General features: G+C 38.2%; 1 long non-coding RNA gene and 1 other non-coding gene across 2 annotated transcripts; both read right to left on the reverse strand.

The window, feature by feature from the left end:
• Positions 1-450: 450 nt before the first annotated feature.
• Positions 451-3399, reverse strand: LOC137088303 (uncharacterized). The gene is made up of 4 exons (XR_010907549.1): positions 2835-3399; positions 2211-2303; positions 1562-1683; positions 451-849 (listed from the first exon to the last, which is right to left on the reverse strand). It is a non-coding gene; the product is annotated as an uncharacterized lncRNA (long non-coding RNA).
• A 4490-nt stretch (positions 3400-7889) lies between these two features.
• Positions 7890-7964, reverse strand: trnaa-agc (transfer RNA alanine (anticodon AGC)). The gene has a single exon. It is a non-coding gene; the product is annotated as a tRNA-Ala (tRNA).
• Positions 7965-8343: the final 379 nt, after the last annotated feature.

Genomic DNA, 8343 nt, shown 5'->3' on the forward strand with positions numbered 1-8343 from the left:
TTTCCAGAGTAAACAAAAACTATTTATATTATTTACACTTCATTATTACTATTAAATATAGGACCATGCACCATTAAGTAAAATAACAAGAGACATTGTCACAATTTCATCTACACCCTCTTCACGTACCTGGCATCGAAAATGTGCATGCTTTAATTTGTATTGCAGTAGTAGATGTACCAGAATGATCAACATGGATCATCTTCAGTTAAGCTTGAAGTGTTTGTAATCCTTCCCTTTATTTCACTGAAAACTGACATACTTGTCACAGCATGCAAGTATATACAACTTTTTGGAGCATTGTACCAAATATAATATAACCAGATAAAAAATGTTTACTTCTCAAGTAAAAATATTCTTGGTAATTAATTAGATAACCTAAATAAACTTGTTGAATGTGTATTTACTGTACCAAACACCATACACAATACTCACTATACTTTATCACTCAACACTTTATTGGAGGATACAGTATACAGTTGATAAAGTAGAATAAAGTCAAATTAGATTCAAGATAAATAAAAATGGGTTTTAAAAAACACATTAACATCATATTAATCCATTCACAGCTGCTGAAGCCACACAAATGAGTGCCACATAATCCCATCCAGTCAACTATGATACAGAAAACAGATTTGATATAGTGTTGGAAAATAATGATTCATTATTACAACTAGACTGGTTTCTGTCTCTTCCCTCTATCATGTTCATGTTCTTCATCTTCTAAACAGTTCGCCCACTTGTACCCTACAGTATAATCAATGTACAGATGATGTGATCACTGATGTTGTGTAGCCTTTTCTCAACCAGAGGAAGAAGTCGTATAATCCGGCGTTCTCCAGTCCTGGTCTAAAAGTAAAACAACAAACACAATTCATATTAAGTTTAATGTACTGGTGTCAGGTTAACCTATGTTCTTCAGTAAACTCTCCACCTCAAAATGGGCAGAAATGCCAATTCCTGATTTAAATTTACAAAGCAGCAGTCAGTACATAAAATAAAATACACATTGAAGCATTATGTATAATATTTCAGCCCATAATATTAGCCAAGTACTGATCAAAAACTAATTTACCCATATCAACAGCAACCTTTTAAACAGTAGATCTTTTAGAAAGAACTAACCAGATATTTCAAAGAACATTTACTATTTGATTCCTAATATGTCCCAACTCATTATCTTCTAAAGCTACCCAGAACCATCCATGGTCTACAAAACAATGGAGAAATACGTGGAGTTTATAACAACTAAATGCTTTTTCCCACACTTGTCTACTTTTATCTAAGACAAAAAGACGGTGCAGTTTTTAAGAACTGAAGGCCAAAAGTGTAATAATAATTGTATCAAAAAGGGAAAACAAATATTTACCATTTTAAATAAATCCAAGATACAGAACCTCATTTGCTTATTTTAGGAGTTATTAAAATATTTAGACATGAATAATGGTACGTATTTTATCAGAGTAGAAAGAATGATCACTGTTGAAATGAATAGTCCTTTGAGAGATCAACATCAAATGTTGTACTACATATTACAGCATTGCTTCAATACAAGACATACCAATGGACTTGCGCACTTTTCTGTCTTCTTCGGGCACAAGATGTCCATCTTCCTTCCTCACCCTAAACAAAGGACTTATTTTCTTAGCTTGCTTCGATATAAGGTCTGGTCTTTCTTCTCTTCTGTAAAACAAGAAAGTATCATTTACTCTGTGCAAATACTATTGTTTTTAAAACATATAAATTAAGACAGTTAAAAGTATGTAATAGCAAGCTATATCATAAGAATTTGTTTGAAAATGTAGATAACTCACTTGATTTTGTGATCACATAAATTATTTACATGCAAACGGGACGTTATAAACAGTGCAAGTGATCTGATTAAGAAAAAATAATCGAATATCTGATGTCATGTGACCGAAGTGGCTTTTTGAGGCTTTTGCATCTGAACTCTTCATATACAAATACAGCTCTGGAAAAAAAATTAAGAGACCACTTAACATTTAGAAATCCATGTTAAGTGGTCTCTTCATTTTTTTCAGAGCTATATGTACGAGAATCATACGAATTTGACAACTTGTTAAATCTTGTGAATTATTAAGACTTCGGGAATATGTTCTTACTGATTGAGATATGGGATTTGTAAGAATAAGTAACAACAAATGCTAAATAAAATGTTTGATAAAGGGTTCAAACCAACACATACATACCATTACAAATATTTGCTGTTGCAGCTTTTGGTTTTCTCCGTTACTTCTCCACAAACAAGAATGGGTTGACTGAGTCCGAGAGGCCCTTTTGGTCTTTTCAGGTAAAAAAAAAAAAAAGAAAGAGAGAAAAAAGTCATAATATATAATATATAGCATTATAAAGTATACTATTTAAATAACAATATTTGGATTTTACATTAAAATGCATTTAAAGCATGGTAATTGTTGTGGCTACTGTTTATTTACAACAAATATCACATTAAAAATATCAATTGTTGTGGTTACTGTTTATTTACAACAAATATCACATTAAAACTACCAATGCTGTGGTAAACGCATGACATTTTTTAAATTTATTTTTATTGTGCTTCTACTACAAATGCCACGTTGGAACTACACTAGTAATTATTATTAAATATTAACAAATGTTTAAAGGTCTATAGCACGTCACGTGACAGTGTTTAATCACCCTATTAGCAAGGTGTGTTTATTTAGAAAGCAAAGAAATGCAAAGCCTCAGTGGAGATGATGACAGATACAATGCAGTGACTGAACATGATCGATAACGACAAGCAGAAAATACTTTATATCAAATATTAGGACATAATATGTATGACTACTCACCAACATGTGGCACACGTGATCTGATGCCAAACATCGCGATGTGTTCTGAATGAGACTTCTTCAGCGCGATTTCATACCGATAGAATTGCCGTGTAATGTTGACGCCAAAGGTTTCCCACTGAAAGCAATTGGGTTCCCAGTTCGTCCATCGCGTGACGCCGAGGGGTCTACCTGTGGCGTCTTCAGTGTGACGCCGGGGCGCGCGCGGCGCGCGGCGCGGATAGAGACGGTGATTGCTTTTGGGTCTTTTCTTCACACAATTCAATCGTTTGGCCTCGGAATAGTTGGACTTTTTCAATAAAGTGTGCCTGTTGTCTGTTACAGTCTGTGTTTTATATCATTTAATACGCAAATGGGTAGGTTTAGGGCGGGGTGGGGTTTGACTGCTGTTTCAAACGTGTATCATAGCGTAAATAAATGTAAATACAATTGTGCTGGCTGATTAAATTGAGAATCACACTCCAACATGTCATAATGTAAAAATTATAACCCAATATATTCCATCATAACGATAACATTCACATGCCCAACACGTCTGTTTATGACGTCCTAGGTTTCTCATTGAAATCAGTGGATTACCCAGTACGTCGAAAAATGGCGATTTAGGGGTACCCTGTGCGTCAACAGCTGACGTCAGGGTCCCTTGACCGTTCGGCAACATTTGACGAGTAGGGGTGAGACTGTGTTGTTACCAGAGGGAAGTAATGAAAAGAGATGATGGGCTGGATGATTTACGTCCTTAATGGTAGACTCTGCATGATTTACGTCCTTAATGGTAGACTCTGCTCTGCTCCTGCAGCAGACAGGGTAAATGTTTTGTAGTAGAGGAAGGTCAGCCCCAATAATTTTGAAAGCTGACTGGACTATTCTTGTTAAGGGTTTGAGATCTCGGGCAGACAGATTGCCTAACCATCAGTGTTGGGCAAGCTACTTGGAAAATGTCGTGAGCTAAGCTACCAGTTACTCTACATTAAATTAAGCTTCACTACACTGAAGCTAACCCCATGGGAAATGTAGCAAGCTAAGCTACAGCAACTTGACAAAAGTAGTTTACTACATCTAAGCTACTCTTTTCTTTTTTTTTTTTTTTTATTGAACCAACTTCATTCTTATCAATGGTATCTCAGTGATCAATAAAAGTCAAGCATATAGACACACATTTTTTTTTAGTTATTCATAAAACTGTCTGAAATCAATTCGGCAACAAAACCATGCGATCCATAATATTAACAAAACCAGGGGCCTATTGCACAAAACTAGGATAAGGGATTAAGCCGGGATATCTTGGGGATCTTGTCATTTTTATGCAAAATTTAGTACACAGCTGTCATGTAAACATACCCTGAAGGCAAACTGTATATATTAGCGGATAAATTGAGCCGGGATAACCAAAATATCCCAACTTAATCCCTTATCCTAGTATTGTGCAATAGGCCCCTGGTGTCGAGAGTGTGTGTGCCTGTGCGTGTGCGTGTGTGTGTGTGTGTGTGTGTGTGTGTGTGTGTGTGTGTATATGTCCATCTGTATGTATGTATACACAACTGTGTTTGCATTTATCCTCGATTTAGACTTGGGCACTTTTGCAGGACAAACTGTAAGTTAATTTACAACTCAAAAAAGTCCAGTCCAGAAAGTACAGTAGCAAAATAATTAAGACCTGCTCCAAACAGTACCAACATGGCAAAAAACAAAACATGTAGCCTGTGTTTGTGTGTGTGTGTGTGTGTGTGTGTGTGTGTGTGTGTGTGATCTATCTCCCACACACATGAAACATGTTTCATTCATTCATTCATTCATATCAAGAGGTGGCCAGGCTGGACCCCGATACTTTTAACAAGAGGTGTTTATTCAAGAAACACAATAGATTTTAAAACTTTGCAGTTTCTCTTTTGTCACCGCGCAGATGATGCGCGTGCAACAGCGAATTGAGCGCTAGGAAAAAAAAACGTCAACTAGAAAGTGCGAATGTGCACGAGCCTATCCCGTCTTTACGCGCTCACTGCCAAAGGAGTACTTTGAAAGGCTTGCGCGCAAATCTATGCGAGGCAGAAAGGAACGTAGAAAGTGAAGTATATCCGCGTTCTTATCAGTTGTGTTTCCAATTTGAGCTTGATCCTCAGAAATGCTTGGGAAAATGTAACGTTAACTTGTGTGGACGCTACCGCATTATTTGGTCAACAGAAGAGCTTCGCTACTGAAAAGCTATTTCATTGAGAAAACAGCGACGCAACCACCACACTACTGAAAAATGTAGTTAAGCTAGTAGCGTCACTACTTGTAGCGACAATACTGCCCAACACTGATAACCATACTATGACACAGCCAGTCAGGATGCTTTCAATGGTGCATCTATAAAAGTTAATAAGAGATTTTGTACTCACTCCAAAGCTTTTAAGTCTCCTCAAAAAGATTAGTCTCTGGTGAGCTTTCTTGAGGGTGCAGGTTGTGTTGAAAGACCATGATAGAATGGAAGTAATATGTATGGCCAGAAACCGGAAATTGTCGACTATCTCCACAGGTGAATCAATCAAGCAGAGTGGTTTATGAATGCACAAGTTCTTCCTGAAGTCAATGATGATCTCATTAGTTTTGCTGACATTCAGGACAAGGTTGTTATTGTGACACCATGCAGTCAGTTCTCTCACCTCCTACCTATAGGAGTCCTCGTTGTTGTTACTAATGAGGCCTATCACGGTTGTATGATCTGCATCCTTGATGATGCTGTTATTCTCATATCTTGCAGTGCAGTCATGTGTAAAAAGGCTGTATAACAGGGGACTGATACAGCAGCCCTGTGGGACTCCTGTCCTAAGTAACAGAATAGATGACGTCAGATCACCTATTTTCACTGACTGTGGTCTATTAGTTAGGAAATCCAACACCCAGCTACATATTGAACTGCTCAGTCCCAAATCTTTGAGTTTTAGCACCAGTCTCGATGGTACCACTGTGTTAAACGCAGAGCTAAAGTCTATGAACAGCATCCTAACATAGGTGTTTTTCTTTTCCAGATGGGCTAAAGCAGTATGCACAGCAATTGAGATGGCATAATCCACTGATCTGTTGTGTTTGTATGCAAGTAGTAAGGGGTCCGAGGAAGGAGGGAGACAAGAATTAATGTAGGCTACAACCAGTTTCTCAAAACACTTCATTACTGCTGACGTCAGTGCAATGGGTCTGTAATCGTTTAAACAAGTAGCAGTGGTTTTCTTCGGTATTGGTATGATGGTGGTGTTTTTAAAGCATTTGGGCACATAGTGCAGTTTTAAAGACAGATTGAATATATCTGTATAAACGTGTGACAACTGTGTAGCGCACATCTTAAGGAGCCTAGAGGGGATACCGTCCGGGCCGGCGGCTTTGCACGCGTTCACTTTTTTAAAAGCTTTGCTCACCTCAGCCACTGTGACTTGTAAGTAGGGCTGTTTCGAATGCCATTTTTTGAGCTTCGAAGCTTAGGTGGCAATCAATATCGAATATTCGAAGCTTCGGTGGGTGGGGCTAAATATATAATAATAGTGTCGGTTTGCATTTGTATCATCTTTCACGACTTCACGTTTCACTCTTCGGCATCGTAAATGTGTTGCCGCAGACCCAGTGGAGTGCAGTGTTGCATTTGGTGCAATATGATCAGGTGGCACACATTCTTTAAATATTAATAAACATTTAATAATCTTTTAAATAGAACAGTTTCCGGTACGCATTACACAGGCAGGTTTATGCTCCGAAAACGGACAGTGCACAAGTGATACAAAACACAAAGTCTGTTGAGAGCAAGAACTTTAATAAGGTATTAATAACGAACCTTTCTTTAAAACAAATGAATCCCAAAACAGAAATTAAATTAGTAACACACAGTGATTTCAATGAACTGTAATAAATAAAGAACATGGTAGCATGCTTATAAACAGTTGAATAAGAATAAATGAATTGTTTTTAAAATGACACAAAATGTAATATCTATTACAATTTGTTTTATTCTATATAAGGGATTTATTTTGTCTTATTCTGACTTTTTGTTAATTTAAATCTTTAAAATGTGCAATGCTTTTATTGAAAGCATGTTGCTGTGTTTTTTTATAATTTATTATTATTATTTCAAGCATGAGTGAGAATGAGTCCGCGACGGAAGTCACGCGTTGGAAAAAAAAAAAGAATATTCGAATCTCAAAACTGAAAATCGAATGCCACCTCACCGAACGAATATTCGAATATTCTAGTACAGCCCTACTTGTAAGATGTCATCGTCCTCCGGAAGGATCACACCTTCCGCTGTTTTTACTTCAAAGCAAGCATAGAATGAATTTAGCTCCTCCGGAAATGAAGAAGGAGGATCTTTTAACATTGCTGATGAAGAAGCTTTGTAATCCGTCAACTCCTGCATACCTTCCCAAAGTCGGCGGGGATCACTGGCGCTAAAGTTGCTGTCTAACTTGTTTCCATAATGGTTTTTAGCAGCTTTTATGGCTAATCTTAACCTGTATCTAGAGTTCGAAATACTGCAGACCTCTCCCTTAGGCACTGACGAACATCGCTGTTCACCCACGGCTTCTGATTTGGGAATGATCGCACAGTCCGATGAGGTATGCACACATCCATGCAGTACTTTATATAGCCTGTCACATGGTCTGCGTATTCATCTAAATCCCTAGCATTATCTTTAAACACTGACCAGTCCGTTAAATCAAAGCATTCCTGAAGTTCGGACTCACCCTCAGCAGACCAACACTTGACCTCTCTCACGACTGGTGGCTCACGCTTTAACTTCAGTTTGTAAACCGGCAGCAGGAGCACCGACAGGTGGTCAGATTTTCCAAAGTTTGGTCGCGGAACAGACCTATAAGCATCTCTTAGTGGTGTATAACAGTGGTCGAGAGTCCGATCGCCCCTAGTGGGACAGGTGACAAGTTGGTAATACCTTTTTCATATTGCAATGATTAAAATCACCCATTATGATTTTACATTTACATTTATGCATTTGGCAGACGCTTTTATCCAAAGCGACATACATTGCATTTTACATTATTGTCAATTCTTGCTTTTTCTTGCGCATCTTGCTTTCCCTGGGAATCGAACCCATGACCTTGGCGTTGCTAGCGCCACGCTCTACTAGTTGAGCTACAGGAAAGCTAGGGGAATGAATCCTGGTGCTGGTTCTCTAGCTTCGAGACGGAATCATACAGCGCATCTAACGCTGCTGCAGCAGGGGCATCTGGTGGAATATAAACAGCAGTGAGAAGCACAGATGGAAACTCACGGGGTAGATAGAATAGACGGCACTTGATCGTCAGATGTTCGAGCACTGGGGTAGTCAATTTTGAAACAACTTCCACGTTTGTACACCAGGAATTGTTTATGAAAAAACAAACACCACCTCCTTTTGTTTTACCCGTGCTCTCAATGTCACGATCCAGGCGATACACAGAAAAGCCAGTGGGTTGTATGGCTCTGTCAGAGATGTTCGGACCCAGCCAGGTTTCAGTGAAACAGTATGCGTTGCACTCTCGCA

This window comes from Pseudorasbora parva, chromosome 1 (assembly GCF_024679245.1).
Source record: "Pseudorasbora parva isolate DD20220531a chromosome 1, ASM2467924v1, whole genome shotgun sequence".
Taxonomy (NCBI): Eukaryota; Metazoa; Chordata; class Actinopteri; order Cypriniformes; family Gobionidae; genus Pseudorasbora; species Pseudorasbora parva.